Source organism: Ovis aries, chromosome 7, assembly GCF_016772045.2.
Source record: "Ovis aries strain OAR_USU_Benz2616 breed Rambouillet chromosome 7, ARS-UI_Ramb_v3.0, whole genome shotgun sequence".
NCBI classification, from domain to species: domain Eukaryota; kingdom Metazoa; phylum Chordata; class Mammalia; order Artiodactyla; family Bovidae; genus Ovis; species Ovis aries.
This window is the reverse complement of record NC_056060.1, coordinates 67,566,440-67,583,256: the sequence shown is the minus strand read 5'-3', so window position 1 is coordinate 67,583,256 and position 16,817 is coordinate 67,566,440. Positions and strand designations below refer to the sequence as shown.

The 16,817-nt window shown below is 38.7% G+C and overlaps 1 pseudogene; it reads right to left on the bottom strand.

The window, feature by feature from the left end:
• Positions 1-2,816: 2,816 nt before the first annotated feature.
• Positions 2,817-4,509, bottom strand: LOC101114782 (tubulin alpha-1A chain-like; annotated as a pseudogene).
• Between the last annotated feature and the right edge of the window lie 12,308 nt (positions 4,510-16,817).

Here is a 16,817-nt window from a genome sequence, read left to right as displayed (position 1 = left end):
TCTTTCTGTATAAAACAGATAACTAATAAGAAACTACTATATAGCACAGGGGACTTCACTCATGCTCTGTGATGACCTAAATGGAAAGAAATCTTTAAAAAGAGGGGGAAATATATATATATATATATAGCTGACTCATTTCACTGTACAGTAGACGCTAACATAGCATTGTAAAGTAACTATATTCCAATAAAAATTAATTAAAACATGCTTTTAAAGTGGCAGAATATTTTCTTTTGATCAGAAGAAAGAATAGGCAGCTATCCAATATGCCTTTAGAAAAAACGGTGGAGGGGCGCAAAGTAGAGCTGAAGTGAAGAAAGTATGTGTGTGTGTGTTAAAGGATTTGGAGCCCAACTTACTGAACTGTCCCTTCTCTGATGCTGTCTTGTGACAGTTTCCATTAGTGACCAGTGAAATCGAATGAGTATTCCCGCAATGCGGGAATCTTATGCAAAGGCTAAATTGTAATAATGAGTTAGATCATGTTTGGCTATCTTATACAGATATAAAAAAGAGCTGAGTGGAAGTTCAGGGACAGAAATGGTTCCCCTGGGATTTCTTTTACAGCTATCTGATCATTATGAGTCATGTCAGGATTGCAGAGTATGGAATTTGAAGGCATTTATAACAGAAAATAAGAGAGCTGATAACGGCAGGCCTGAGAGACATGCGCACAGTGAAAAAGCAGGTTGTCTGGCAAAATAGTTAATTTCTGAACTTTCATGCACAAAAGTGAAGTGAAAGTCATTCTGTATTGAGACACACCATGATATGTTCAAGTTTCTTCTGGAACTAAAATAATCTTTTATAACATATATTTCAAGTTTACCTCTATGGGATTGTACAGTGATATTTTCCTTATTGGCTATGAGTCATCTAACTTTCACCTTGGCATAACATAATAGAACTAATAGCTATCTATCCTAAAAAATGTATATTAAATTAGGACTTTTATGCCCACGCTTCTCTGCTTAAATAAATCCAAATGTGTATGGAATAAAAGGCAATTTACATGTGGCATTGTTAGCCTCCAATATCTAGGAAAAACATTGAAATTTTTATTTCACAAGGAGAAACCAAAAGAACTATTGAAGTTCTTCTTGTTAAAGGAAAAGCAGAATTCATTTCTCAACTTTTCTGATAGAGGACCATACATGTCTCTTTGCATATTTAACATGAAAAAAAAAGCCATCAGGCAGCAACCTTTATTTAATCTAGACTAGTGTTGGGAAGGAGAAGGCAATGGCAACTCACTCCAGTACTCTTGCCTGGCAAATCCCATGGACAGAGGAGCCTGATAGGCTGCAGTCCATGGGGTTGCTAGGAGTTGGACACGACTGAGCGACTTCACTTTCACTTTTTACTTTCATGCATTGGAGAAGGAATGGCGACCCACTCCAGTGTTCTTGCCTGGAGAATCCCAGGGACGGGGAAGCCTGGTGGGCTGCCGTCTATGGGGTCGCACAGAGTTGGACACGACTGAAGCGACTTAGCAGCAGTAGCAGCAGCAGTGTTGGGAAATATCTTTTATAAGGTTTTCATCTTCAAAAGGCTTACAGAGTAAAGAATCTACAGTGTGGCAGACCCGGTTTGAATCACTGGGTCAGGAAGATCCCCTGGAGAAAGGAATGGCTGCCCACTCTAGTATTCTTGCCTGGAGAATCCCATGGACAGAGGAGCCTGGCCGGCTACAGTCCGTGGGGTTGCAACGAGTCAGATGTGACTGAGTGACAAACACTTGCACTTTGAAACTCAGTTCAAAAATCTTCACTTACTAGTTATATGCTTGTTCTAATCATTTTATTCTTTGCTTGTCCTTAGAACTTTTGTATCTAATTACAGTTTACATCTTTTATTTTTGCTTTTATTAATGTGTTGCCTCAAAAGTGTAAGGTGTCTTGTATGCGTACATTTTATCTCTACAGTTCAGTTCAATCACACGATCATATCCGACTCTGAAACCCCATGGACTGCAGCACGCCAGGCTCCCCTGTCCATCACCAACTCCCAGAGCTTGCTTAAACTCATGTCCATTGAGTCAGTGATGCCATCCAACCATCTCATCCTCTGTCATCCCCTTTTCCTCCTGCCTTCAATCTTTCCCAGCATCAGGGTCTTTTCCAATGAAAAAGTTCTTTGCATCAGGTGGCCAAAGTATTGTATTGGAGCCTTAGATTCAGCATCGGTTCTTCCAATGAAGATTCAGGACTGATTTCCTTTAGGATGGACTGGTTGGATCTCCTTGCAGTCCAAGGGACTCTCACGAGTTTTCTCTGGCACCACAGTTCAAAAGTATCAATTCTTCGGCACTCAGTTTTCTTTATGGTCCAACTCTCACATCCATACATGGCCGCTGGAAAAACCCATAGCTTTGACTAGACGGACATTTGTCAGCAAAGTAATGTCTCTGATTTTTAACATGCTGTCTAGGTCGGTCATAGCTTTTCTTCCAAGGAGCAAGTGTCTTTTAAAATCATGGCTGCAGTCACCATCTGCAGTGATTTTGGAGCCCAAGAAAATAAAATCAGCTACTGTTTCCACTGTTACCCCATCTGTTTTATTTACCATGAAGTGATGGGACCAGATGTCATGATCTTATTTTTATGAATGCTGAGTTTGTTTTATTTTTTTAAGACAGGAAATACTTTATTTAAACTCATCAGAGAAATGGATAGCTTGGGTCTATAACAAAGTGCCATGTTTTAAAGCATAGGTCAGTAACTGTATATGAGAGTATATACTGCTATATACAAATTAACTGATCAGACCACAGCTTTTCAAGTTTTAAAATAGAATAAGCAAAGGTGCTGTAAAAGCAGCACCCTTGTGACATTTTAACTTTCATATTCCTCTCCTTCTTCCTCTCCCTCTCCTCCCACAGAATCCCCACCAACCTCCTCATAATCCTTCTCAAGGGAAGCCACGTCCTCATGGGCCTCAGAAAACTCTCCTTCCTCCATGCCCTCACCCATGTACCAGTGAACAAAGGCATGCTTGGTATACGTCAGGTCAAACTTGTGGTCTAGGTGAGTCCAGGCCTCAGTGATGGTTGTGGTGTTGCTCAGCATGCACACAGCTCACTGAACTTTGGCCAGGTTGCCACCAGGTACCACAGTAGGAGGCTGGTAGTTAATGCCAACCCTGAAGCCAGTGGGGCACCAGTCCACAAACTGGATGGTACGCTTGGTCTTGATGGTGGCAACGGCAGCACTGAAATCTTTGGGAACCACGTTGCCACAGTACAACAGGCAGCAGGCCATGTATTTACCATGGCGAGGGTCACATTTCACCATCTGGTTGGCTGGTTCAAAGCAAGCATTGGTGATCTCTGCTACAGAAAGCTGTTCACGGTGGGCTTTCTCAGCAGAGATGACAGGGGCGTATGTGGCCAGAGGGAAGTGGATGCGGGGATAGGGCACCAGGTTGGTCTGGAACTCTGTCAGATCCACATTCAGGGCGCCATCAAACCTCGGGGAAGCAGTGAAAGTGAAGTGAAGTCACTCAGTCGTGTCTGACTCTTTGTGACCCCATGGACACCAGGCTCCTCCGTCCATGGGATTTTCTAGGCAAGAGTACTGGAGTGGGTTGTCATTTCCTTCTCCAGGGAATCTTCCTGACCCAGGGATTGAACCCAGGTCTCCCGCATTGTAAACAGATGCTTTACCATCTGAGCCACCAGGGAAGTGGGGAAGCAGTGATGGAGGACACAATTTGACCTATCAACTTATTCAGGTTGGTATATGTTGGGCACTCAATGTCGAGGTTTCTAGGACAGATGTCATTGATGGCCTCATTGTCTACCATGAAGGCACAATCGGAGTGCTTCAGGGTGGTGTGGGTGGTGAGGATAGAGTTTAGGGCTCACCTACAGCTGTTGAAAGTTGGAAGGCTGGGTAAATGGAGAACTCCAGCTTGGACTTCTTGCCATAATTGATAGAGAGACATTCCATCAGCAGGAAGGTGACCCAGAACCAGTTCCCTCACCAAAGCTGTGAAAAACCGAGAAGCCCTGAAGACCTGTGCACTGCTCAGCCAGTTTCCGAATTTGCTCCAAGATGAGATCACTGATCTCCTTGCCAATGGTGTAGTGACCTCAGGCATAGTTATTGGCAGCATCCTCTTTGCCTGTGATGAGCTGCTCAGGGTGGAAGAGCTGGCAGTAGGTGCCAGTGCAAACCTCATCAATGAGTGGGGATTCCAGGTCTACAAACACTGCCCTGGGCACACGCTTGCCAGTGTCTGCCTCACTGAAGAAGGTGTTGAAGGAGTCATCTCCTCCCCCAGTAGTCTTGTCACTTGGCATCTGGCCATCGGGCTGAATGCCATGTTCCAGGCAGTAGAGCTCCCAGCAGGCATTGCCTATCTGAACACTAGCCTGGCCAAAGTGGATGGAGATGCACTCACACATAGTTGCTGTTTTGTGGCTGCTGAGCAGATGGCGGAGAGGAGAAGAGATTGTTACTTCTTACAGCATGACTCTTAGGCGGTCGATGTAAGAGAACCTGCGGCACATGGGCGTTTGCAGCTCCCTATATACAACTCAGTCCGAATGCTAAGTTTTTGAATTTTGAGAATATCTCTGCAACTGGACCATAAATTCCATGAGGGCAGGAACTTCTTCAATGTCCTCAAAGAATGAAGAGTCCAGTCTTCTGTACCAGATGATCTGTGTACTCTGCAGCAAATGTGTGTTTATTACTACCTGGTACCCTCTTACTTCTTAATCTGTGAACACTTTCCACCTTACTCAATTGGTTTACACTCAGGGAAAACAAACTGCTTTACTAGTCTGAATAAACAACATTCAACAGGAAGGTAAATCTGTTGCTACAAAAATAACATAAATTGCAAGTCAAAGAAAAATATTAAGTGGGTTTTGTATTATCTACTTTCTGTGGTTCTTAAACAGAAAACTTTATCATCTGATTAAAATTACATTCATTATAAAGAAGTAATATTAACTGTTAAATGATACTATCTCAGGACAGATTGGATGGCTTTGTATACTGTTAGGCATTTCTGTAAAGTGCATTCATTTCTCCTTTATTTGTATCTTGATAAATGCAGAGGGTTTTTAAGTGGTTACGTGTGGTTTTAGGATAGATTTTGTTTGTATTGTTATTTTCAATCTGCGTTGTTTTTGTATTATCATATTTGGCCATAACATATGCAGGTTGTGTTCATGCTCGGTCACTTCACTCAAGTCTGACTCTTTGCAGCCCTTTGGACTGTAGCCCACCAGGCTCCTCTGTCCATGGGATTTTCCCAGCAAGAATACTGGAGTGGGTTGCCATGCCCTCCTCCAGGGTAGCTTCCCAACCCAGGGATTGAACCTGTGTCTGCTGCGTCTCCTGCACTGCAGGCAGATCCTTTGCCGCTGAGACACTGGGGAAGCCTTATGTAAATTGTGCTGGGGTGTAATTAGAAATGATTGATGAGATTACTTGAATAAATATGTGTGAGAAAATGTAAGAGTAAAAAGAAAAATTGTACTGGGGTTTAAAATCAAGAGGAGGAATTCTAGCTTCCCAGGTTGAAGTCTGTCAGATCTGTGGCTTTGTAACCCTACTTTTGGCAGCAGATATCAAAGACATTCAGCGGACGGCACAGTCCAGTCTTCGCTTGGGCCCTGTGCTACCCAGCTATGTGACTACCTAACTACCTGGTTAAGTTTCTTAACTTTTCCAATCCTCAATTTCTTCCTCTATAAAATGAATGTAACAGAGATCAAGAGGATTAAGTAAGATACTTAGTATTTTACCATGTCAAACACTTAGTAGAGTTGCAGGTCCATCTTAAGCATATGATAAATGTCAGCTGTTCTGATTAGCAGATGCTCCTCTAAGTTGTAATTTGATTCCCAGAAAGGTCAGCTCTGCTCTTCAATTCCGGCCCCCTTCTCTGGCCACAGCCATGAAAGGTGTGCTTCACAGTAATGTTGGCTGCATTGGGTCAGGTCCTCATTTCTCTCTTCCTTCATTTAGGTGGGATAACCCACACAGCTCTGCATATGAATATGAGCCAGTGTCAACATAGGATCTTTGGAAATACTTGTAAAATGTAAATCTTACGGTAGATTGTGTCTGAGTAGTGACAGCCTTTAACAGGAAACTCATTGTAATGTGATGCATGTTCCAAGCCATGGGACTGTCTTAGAAGTCAGAATATTTTACACCAAGGGGCTTTGACGCCTAATCTTTTAGGTGGTGCCTGAAGTAGATGTTCTTCCCTGAACCGAAAAATCTCCGTGATATTTTCACCTTGCTCCACATCTTTCTCATTTCCCAGAGAGGCTTTTATTCGGCTGGGCGATCTGTCCAGTCCATTTCCCAGGGCAGCAAATGAAGCCGTGTGAACTGAAGCACTCACAGATATCCTTCAAATCAACAGGACTAAAAAAGCTCTAGCACCACATCTTTGGTTGGAAATCCAGGTCGCTGAGATGGTACTCACACTGTCAACTGGTTAGCGTGCAGATCTGACTACTAAGAAATAAAAATATAAGTGATTTAGAGCAGTGCAGAGGAGAAACCTAAATATGAAGCCCAGTGCTTCTGGATTCTCTTGTCCACCTGAAGTGGTTTTTATTTTTTTAATCTAGCCTAAATTTCAACAATAAATTTCAGATATTGAAAAAGTCTTCCCTATCGTCTCAGGTTGCCACTCTACTCATCTTTTATTTTTTTTTAGCTAAACTATTATTTATGTCTATAAGTTAAAAAATTACTAAAGTACAAAGAAAACCATTTTTAATATATCCACCACTTAGAACAAATTAACTTATGTTCTGATGTTTCTGTGGCATATTTTACATCCATATTTTTATATAAGAAAAGTATTTCACTATTTTAATAAAAATGAAACACACACAGAAAAGAATCAGACATTGACAAATAATGCTGAATATTTTAAAATCACCTCACATTCAATTACCCAGAAATATCATTATCATTACGTTAAATGCACATATTTTCAGATGTCTTTTTGTGTGTACACCTACAAATACAGAGAGAGAGAAAGAGAGTGAGAGGGGGAGAGAGAGAGATGTGAGCCTTGAGACTGATTTTTTTCCTTTGAAAGGCCTTTGAGATCCAGTTGGGATGTTTTCTTTATTGTGCAGTGGCCATTCATTGATTTTCTTCCTCCTTCTGATAAGAGATGCTAATTTTCCTCTGGAGAATCATTCTTCCACTCATTCTCCATTCTTAGTCTGCTCACCACCATACCTCCCACCCTAAGCTCCTGAGGTATTCACATAACCCAAACCTGTTCTCCAATTGCTGTCAGTGTGAGAGGAAGGGGCAGTAATGGAGATGGCCTTATGCTGTCTGTCATACACTATGCTGAAGTCTTTTAGTAATGACAGTACAGAGAAAGAAGGCAAAAATAATAAAAATCTGATGTAAAATTTGGAAAGTTTCCTTAGAGGAGGAGATTTTTGATTGAGTCTTAAAGGCCGAGTAGTATTTTTCTAGCAAAAATAGAAAATAGTAGTATTTTTCTAAAGAAAGTGTTGTTGTTGTCTAGTTGCTAAGTCATGTCCGACTCTTTGAGACCCCAAGGACTGCAGCACACCAGGCTTCTCTGTCTTTCACTGTCTCCTGGAGTTTGCTCAAACTCATATTCATTGAATCGGTGATGCCATCCAACCATCACATCCTCTGTCACCCCCTTCTCCTCCTGCCCCCAGCTTCAGAAAGTGGAGAAGGTGATAAAACATCATCATTGCCAGTGAAAGATTAGGACCAGGTACACACACCTGTATGTTAAAAGACATATGAAAACATCAGAAAATACCTCTGCAAGGGAAAACTCAGAAAAAATTTATGAACTAAGCTTACATGCTATCATTTAATTTAGAAAGGTAATTATTTAGCTAAGATCACGTACTTTGATTAAAGGCTATTAACAAATAAAATGGTGTTGGATTTGAAAAGAGTGTTCAAATTTCATGAAACATACATATTAGGTTAAAATTATTTTTAAAAGATATCTCATTAAAACTTTTAAAGAATTTATTTGAACAAGTTTAAGTACACAGGGAAGGATAATTGATGAATTTACCAACTTTTTTCCCTGACCTTTTTGGTTTTTAGACATATTCCATCCACACTTCTTTCCTTCCATCAGGCTTGATAGATGAATAAAAACTCTACAAAAAGGGATTATGACAATCATTTGGCAAAACAGTAATAGAAATCGCTCCACATATTAACTGACATTCTTCTACTCAATTGCTGAAGCATACATTTACCAGGGATTGACCCCTTCACCATTCAACCTTTTCATATGCTTTCCTATATTACAGAAACTAAAAATCTGAAAACTGCATTTCCTCGACTCCCTCACAGACGAGATGCAGGGTCAGATACAGTTTGATTTCACCAATCACATATGTTTACCAAAGACTGAATTAAGAAGAATTACCAGATCTATTGCTTTGGGCAGTTCCTGGAAACTTAGCCTAGAATTTGTATCTTTGGCCACACGACCTCTTGCATAGGCCATGCTCTACAGTGAAATAAGTCCATCTCTGTTTCAGTGAACCAGAGTGGATTCTGTTCTCTGTAACTGATCCCTTACTCATAGTGCTACCTTTGGTCAAAGTCTCTAGATTTGATTTTTCAAAAAATATATATAACCACTAAAGTATAAATTGAGGTATTAAAGTTGAATTTGGTACTGAGCAGTCAAAGAAGTTTTTACTTTAAAATAAAATATATTGTGTTTTTCTTTGTTCAAAATGGAAACAGTTTTATATAATAGCTTTAGTTCTGATTGTAAAATGAACTTATGTACATAGTAAGTATTAGTTGTTTAGTCACTAAGTTGTATCTGAATCTTTTGTGACACCATGAACTGTAGCCCACCAGGTTCCTCTGTCCATGGGATTCTTCGGACAAGAATACTGGAGTGGATTGGCACTTCCTCCTCCAGGGGATCTTCCTGACACAGGGATTGAACCTGCATCTCCTGCTCTGGCAGGCAGATTATTTACCACTTAACCACCTGGGAAGCCCCATTAAGTATGTTAGATGACAGTAAAAAGAATAAGAAAAATAGCAAAGTTTATTTACAAACATTTTACCTGAGATAATTGCCTTACTTTTCCTGTGCTTGGACATACATAATGCACATATTTTATAAAATCAAGAACATGACAAAAATATTGCTCTGTAATATGCTTTCCACCTGATGTATTGTAAACATATTTTCATATCAAATCTGCATATTAATATAAAAATGGATATTAAATTCTTAGTAGATACTGTATATATCTTCCATATATATTTATAACACATCCCCTATTCTGAACATTCAACTTGTTTTTAATTTTCAACTGTTATGAACAAAGCTAAAATGAACACCTTTCATTCATTTTTATTTGTTTCCTCAGTGTAAATTCACAGAGGAGGAATTTCTAAGTCAATTTTAAAGATATTTGATATGTACTGTAAGATTGCTCTTTACAAAGACTGGATCAGTTTCCAAGGTCACCAGCAGCAATGCTCTGCCCATTATTTTGCATGACACTGGATATAAATGATATGATAGTCTAATATGGGAAAAACAGAATATCATTTTATTGTTTTCTTCCTCTCCTTAAAAATGATATGTATATCTTTTCTTCTCCTTAAAGATCACTATTTTATGTTTTTAGCTTCTTTAGTTCAGGATTATTATCCAGATATCTTCCTAATCATGATGTTAAATGTGGATACAGGTTTAAAAACTGCAGTTTTCTTCTCGTGTTTTGAAATACTATTTATTTTATATATATATTTAAATACTATTTATTATATATATTAATATTAATATATTTTTAAAAGTAGCAATTCATAGCAAGTGGATTCTTTAATAGCCTTAAGACAGCTGGTTAACATTTGGAGAAATGTTTAGAAACATTAGAGAAACATTTAGAAACATTAGAGAAAATTTAGAACTCAACCTCAATCTCACATTTTAGATTAAAATAGACTCCAGATAAGTTTAAATGTGAAAAAGAAAGACATAAACCCAGAAAAAGTATAGATAAATATTGTAACTGGTTGAAAGCATGACACATACTGAGACACCATATCAGAAAAGGATAAATTTAACTACATCAAAAAGTCAGATTTTCTGTACTTCAAAAAACACAATAAATAAAATTAGGAGGAAAATGATAAACAGGGAAATTATATGCGATATATATGATGAACAAAAGTTGTCATTTTGATGCATAAATTAATAAAAAGATAACTGTCCCATATGAGTAAAGAATATTAATAAGCAATTTGGCAAGAGAAGAAATTAAAATTAAGAACAGAGCTTTGAAAAAACTATTTTTTCCTTGTAACAGAAAAAAGTAACCTAAGCATACATTAATGTAAATATGATATGATTTTTATCTATTGAAATGACAAGAATGGAAAATAACAAATCCAGTGAAACACTGTTTCTGAAAGTGAATCAGATGGCACCATTTCAGGTGCTTTCTGACTCTGTAATTTCAGCAGCATTCTCCAGTGCAACACTCTAAGATGTAGAAGGGGCAGCGTCACTGCTTTAAACATTTGGCCTCACGGAGGAGAGCCCCGCTGGCACTCTGTATATGGTTCTGAGGTATAAGTTATCAAAGCTTATTTGATTGCTACCTCTGCATACACAGAGTCTCTCTTCAAACAGCCACAGGGCTCATTGCTATTATTAAACTGTCTCTGTTGCCAGATTCATAGCTTCAGAGTAAGAAAATATTATCTGAGCAAATATTTAAGCAGAAGTCTCTACACTGTTATGCTTCATTAAAGAACAGTTTTCATTCGGTTTGTTCTAGAGTAAAGTGAAATGCTCCAAATCAATACACTCTCCAGTTTTTCCCAGCATTTTATTTTTTTTCCCCACCGTAGGAAGATAAGGACTTCTCAGGAAGAAAAGCTTTTTATGGTGATGAACCCTCCTCTCTTATTCATGCTCGTCTACCAGAATTTGGTCTGTGACTGGAATGGATAAAATATAGGGTATTTGTGTACATCCTTGTGCAAAGTGGTTACATATGAGTGAGTGACATTCTTCTGCCAGTTGCTGAAACACATGCTTTGAATTGACTCACGTACTCTTCAGCCTCCTTCATGGGTGATTTCCTGTGCTGCAAAATTTTCGAGTATTTGGCTAGATTGGAAAGCATAAATGTGTCAGCTGTTCAGTATCCTATGGTAATATGGTGCCAGCGCTCCTATCCTTATACAGTCTAAGGTCTTTCTTGCCCTCTTCCGCTTCAGTGTCTCCCCCTTATTCTTCGGTTGAATGTACATGCTGTAGAAAGCACCAGGGTAAAGTCACTGCAGCAAAAACAAAAACCTCTATATTGAAATTATTGACATGGATAACTAGTATTAGTTAAGCAAGCTAGTTTGACTTATTGGGCCAAACAAACAAACAAAAGCTGGAAAGCAGTGCTCCTGAAATACCAATATTTGGGGGAGTGTTGGGAGAATGTCTTTCTGCTGTGGTTCACACTGACACAGATGATATTAGGAAATTTTTGTGTTTTCTCTTCAAAGTTGTTGTTTGAAGAGAAGTATCTTTCAGCTGGTGTTGTTCATGTTGATAACTTCCTATTAATGTAATTGCTGATGATAATCTTATAAGTGGGAGAAATGCTGATGAGCTTATGAGGTATCTGGAATGGCAAACCTTTCAAACTCCTTTTTGGTTTGTCTCAGGTAAGGGAAATTTGGAGCCAGTCAACCAGATTCCTTTTCTCTTGAGAATTTTCTCCCTGAGAGTTTTATATCCATGCCCACTGAAAACTGCCTGTTGCTAGATCCTCCCACCTTATTTTATATGAAAGCTTTATGAAATGGAGTTGTATTCTCAGTTTGCAGAAAGGCTGCACTGTCAATGTCTTCAGGCAGTGTCAATAGGCCTGCCTATTATTGATATTTACCTACGTTGCTTGAGAGTCTGTTGGAGTTGGGTCCTATGGATTTTTTTCAACACACATATGGAAGAAAAACCATAATTTATTATTTTGGATTGCAAACTTGTGTTTAGACTTACAGATAAAAATATCAAACTTTTATCTTATATTTTAAAATAGACATTTTATTATATATAGAAAAAAACATCTAGCTCTATCTTGTCATTTCTTTATCACAAAGAAGAGAGAAGTGAAATCCGTATTTAAAAGGCTATGGAACATTGTGCATTTAAAGTACTCAGCAAGTTATTCCCTAAAGCACTCCATATGATATGTAAATCTTTTGATCTTTCACAAAAATGCATGAATACTATGAAGAATAATGAGTACAAGCTTGGAAACTACAATATTGACTGTCAGTAATGTGCACTTAGCCACAATTATTATTTGCATGGCTTTTGCAACATAACTGGAGGGGATACTTCTGTGAATATGTTAAGTACACACCAGTGTCTGCTAAAGAAGATTTGATTTTATAAGAAAGACTTCTTTTCTCCTTTCCCCTTCCACTAGTTATTCTTTTTCAAAACCAGTTTCTCAAGTTAGAAAAAAAGAGAAGTGCTGCTATCCCGTTGCTATTAATTACCATATGATGGATAAAATAACTTGGCTTTGGAAAGAATCATTCTATGGTACCCTGCAGAAAGAATATTTAAGTCATGGTAAGCTTTTCTTTATAGAAATCTTTATTCAAAACTTAGTTCAGCCAGTGGAATGAATTTTTCAATTTTCTTTAGAAATTACAAATTTTGTTTGGACTTATTCAATAGGATTAACTTGAAACAAACAAGTCAATTTTTTTAATGTGTAAGTTAAAATTTTGATATTTGAATTCTTCCCTGGTAGCTTAGTTGGTAAAGAAACGGCCTGCAGTGTAGGAGACCCAAGTTCAATCCCTGGGCCAGGAAGATTCCCTGCAGAGGGAAATCCAACCCATTCCAGTATTCTTGCCTGGAGAACCCCATGGACAGAGGAGCCTGGTGGGCTACAGTCCATGGGGCTGCAAGAGTCAGACACAACTGAGTGACTAAACCACCACCAGTCAAAGTAATGAGCTAATTTGTCATTGTAGGTGGTTATACTTCTGATATGATACAATCTGGTTAGTTAATCCAGTTTGAAAAATGCAGAGCTGCTAACTACAGACAAATGGCTCACTGGTAGAGGCAATGTGCCAGGTGATTTGGAAGTAGCTGATGCACCAATGGGAAGAAAAATTGACTCTCACAATGAGGTGAGTGATCATAAGATGATAGTGGCTTGATTAATACAGAAACAAGAACACATGTAACACTTCTTGAATGCATGGGCCTCGATTTGGGTGCATGGTTGTAATTAAACATTTTAAACTTCAGTTTCTAATTGTATATTAAAAGTATAAGAGTAGATTTTGATCCTAAAATTTGTACAGAAATGTAAAGAAACTAGAATATCTAATATGGTGCTGAAAAAGAAGTACAAGTTTGGAGGACTTTCCTATCTGATTTTCTGACTTACTATGAAGCTACAGTAATCAAAATCCATGATATTGGCATACAGACAGATAAATAGGCGATGAAACCAAAGATAACCCACACTTACTACCTTTTGATTTTTGATAAAGGCACCAAAGTAATCGAATAAGGAAAGAAAATCTTTTCAACAAATGGTGCTGGAGCAGCTGGATAACTGTATGAGAAAATTAAAAAAAAAAAAACCACAACAAAGAACCTCGATCTTATATCACATCACAGAGAAAAATCAAGATAGATCACTTAAATGTAAAAGCTAGAACTCGAAAGAATTTTCAAGTATAGGATAATACTTTTGCAACCCGAGGGTAGGCAATTGCTTCTTAGAAGGCCATAGAAAGCACAAACAATAATAAGAAAAATCTGATAAATTAGATCTTACCAAGTTTATAAATTTGCTCACAAAAAGATATCATTAAGAAAAGGAACAGGAAAATCACAAATGAGGAGAAAATATTCACAAAATATATATTTGACAAAGAATGTACATTTACACTGTGTAAAGAATGTATATAACTCAAAATATAAACAATACAATTTAAAATTAGAAAATGATTTGAACAGTAAAGAGAGATATATAAATGACTGAGTACACAAAAAAGGTGCCTACCATCATTATTCTTAAAGAAAATGCAAATTTAAGCCACAATGAAATGCCATTACAGCTGTACACATGTAGCTAGCACAAGATTGTGAGTCAGCCACACTTCAATGTAAAAACACCATTGCACATCTATCAAAATCATTCAAATCTAAAAGACTGATATCATCAAATATTAGTGAGGAGGCAGAATGACTGGAACCTTTATACATTGTTGGTAGGAACGTAAAATGCTATAACCACTTTCGGAAAAAGTCTGACGATTTCTTCTAAAACTAAATATACACCTATCTTACATCCAGACTGGTTCCAAATAGGAAAAGGAGTATGTCAAGGCTGTATATTGTCACCCTGCTTATTTAACTTATATGCAGAGTACATCATGAGAAACGCTGGACTGGAAGAAACACAAGCTGGAATCAAGACTGCCGGGAGAAATATCAATAACCTCAGATATGCAGATGACACCACCCTTATGGCAGAAAGTGAAGAGGAGCTAAAAGCCTCTTGATGAAAGTGAAAGAGGAGAGCAAAAAAGTTGGTTTGAAGCTCAACATTCAGAAAATGAAGATCATGGCATCTGGTCCCATCACTTCATGGGAAATAGATGGGGAAACAGTAGAAACAGTATCAGACTTTATTTTGGGGGGCTCTAAAATCACTGCAGATGGTGACTGCAGCCATGAAATTAAAAGATGCTTACTCCTTGGAAGAAAAGTTATGACCAACCTAGATAGCATATTGAAAAGCAGAGACATTACTTTGCTGACTAAGGTCCGTCTAGTCAAGGCTATGGTTTTTCCAGTGGTCATGTATGGATGTGAGAGTTGGACTGTGAAGAAGGCTGAGCGCCGAAGAATTGATGCTTTTGAACTGTGGTGTTGGAGAAGACTCTTGAGAGTCCCTTGCACTGCAAGGAGATCCAGCCAGTCCATTCTGAAGGAGATGAGCCCTGGGATTTCTTTGGAAGGAATGATGCTAAAGCTGAAACTCCAGTACTTCGGCCACCTCATGCGAAGAGTTGACTCATTGGAAAAGACTCTGATGCTGGGAGGGATTGGGGGCAGGAGGAGAAGGGGATGACCGAGGATGAGATGGCTGGATGGCATCATGGACTCGATGGACGTGAGTCTGAGTGAACTCCGGGAGATGGTGATGGACAGGGATGCCTGGCGTGCTGCGATTCATGGGGTCGCAAAGAGTCAGACACGACTGAGCGACTGAACTGAACTGAACTACATCCCAACAATTCCACTCCTTAGTTTTTGCCCAAGAAAAATGAAAACACATGTTAAAGAAACTTTTACAAGAATAAAAGCTTTCTATTTGTAACAGCGCAAACTGGAAGCAGCCCTGGTGTCCATCAACAAGAGAATGAATAAGTCATGTTAAATTCATTGAATGGTGTGCTACCCAGAAACAGAAAGGTGCAAACTACTAAACAACACAATATGTATGAATTTCAAAAACATTACATGGGATAAAGGAAGCCAGGCACAAAAGAATGTATATGGTATGATTTCCTACACAGGAAGTTCTAGAACATACAAAATTGACCTGTGGTGCTCCTGGGGTGGAAGCGATTGATGATGTTCTTTATCTTGATAGGAGATTAGGCTATACGTGCTCAGTTGCTCAGTCGTGTCCCACTCTTTGCAACCCCATGGACTACAGCCCACCAGGTAACTGTCCATGGAATTCTCCAGGCAAGAATACCGGAATGGGTTGCCATTTCCTACTCCAGAGGATCTTCCTGACCGAGGTATTAAACCCACATCTCCCATGTCTCCTGTATTGCCGGCAGATTCTTTATCGCTGAACCACTGGGGAAGTCCTTAAGCTATACAGGCATATGCATTTGTCAAAACTAATTAAACAATACACGTATAATCATTAAATTGTAAGAAAATTTTGCCTCAAAAGTAAAAATTCATGAACAAATATTTAACTCTATTTGCAATATACATGCTCTATTCTTTAGGAGTGATGTGTAATGATGTTTGCAACTTACTTTGAATTGCATCCTAAGAATGAGATACATTGATGGATAGATAGATATGTGATAAAGCTAATAAAATAACATGTTAATAGTAGAATCTAGGTGGTGGGTATATAACTACTCATTGTACAATCCTTTCAACTTTTCTGTATGTTTGAAATTTTTTATAATAAGATAGAGAAAAGTAAATGAGTAGCTTTCACTATGGTAGACTGTACTTTATTTCATACTCTAATACTTAGGAGAAAGATTAATATAGTTCAATCAACAGATTGAACTATTTTCTCATTTATCTCACTTAGCTGATGAATAATATTTGAAGTGTATGGCAAATAAGACTGTCAATAATAACAACATAACATATAACAATGTAACTTCAGTTCAGTCGCTCAGTTGTGTCCGACTCTGCAACCCCATGAATCGCAGCACGCCAGGCCGCCCTGTTCATCACCATCTCCCGGAGTTCACTCAGACTCACGTCCATCGAGTCCATGATGCCATCCAACCATCTCATCCTCTGTCATCCCCTTCTCCTTCTGCCCCCAAACCCTCCAGCATCAGAGTCTTTTCCAATGAGTCAACTCTTCGCATGAGGTGGCCAAAGTACTGGAGTTTCAGTTTTAGCATCATTCCTTCCAAAGAAATCCCAGGGCTCATCTCCTTCAGAATGGACTGGCTGGATCTCCTTGCAGTGCAAGGGACTCTCAAGAGTCTTCTCCAACACCACAGTTCAAAAGCATC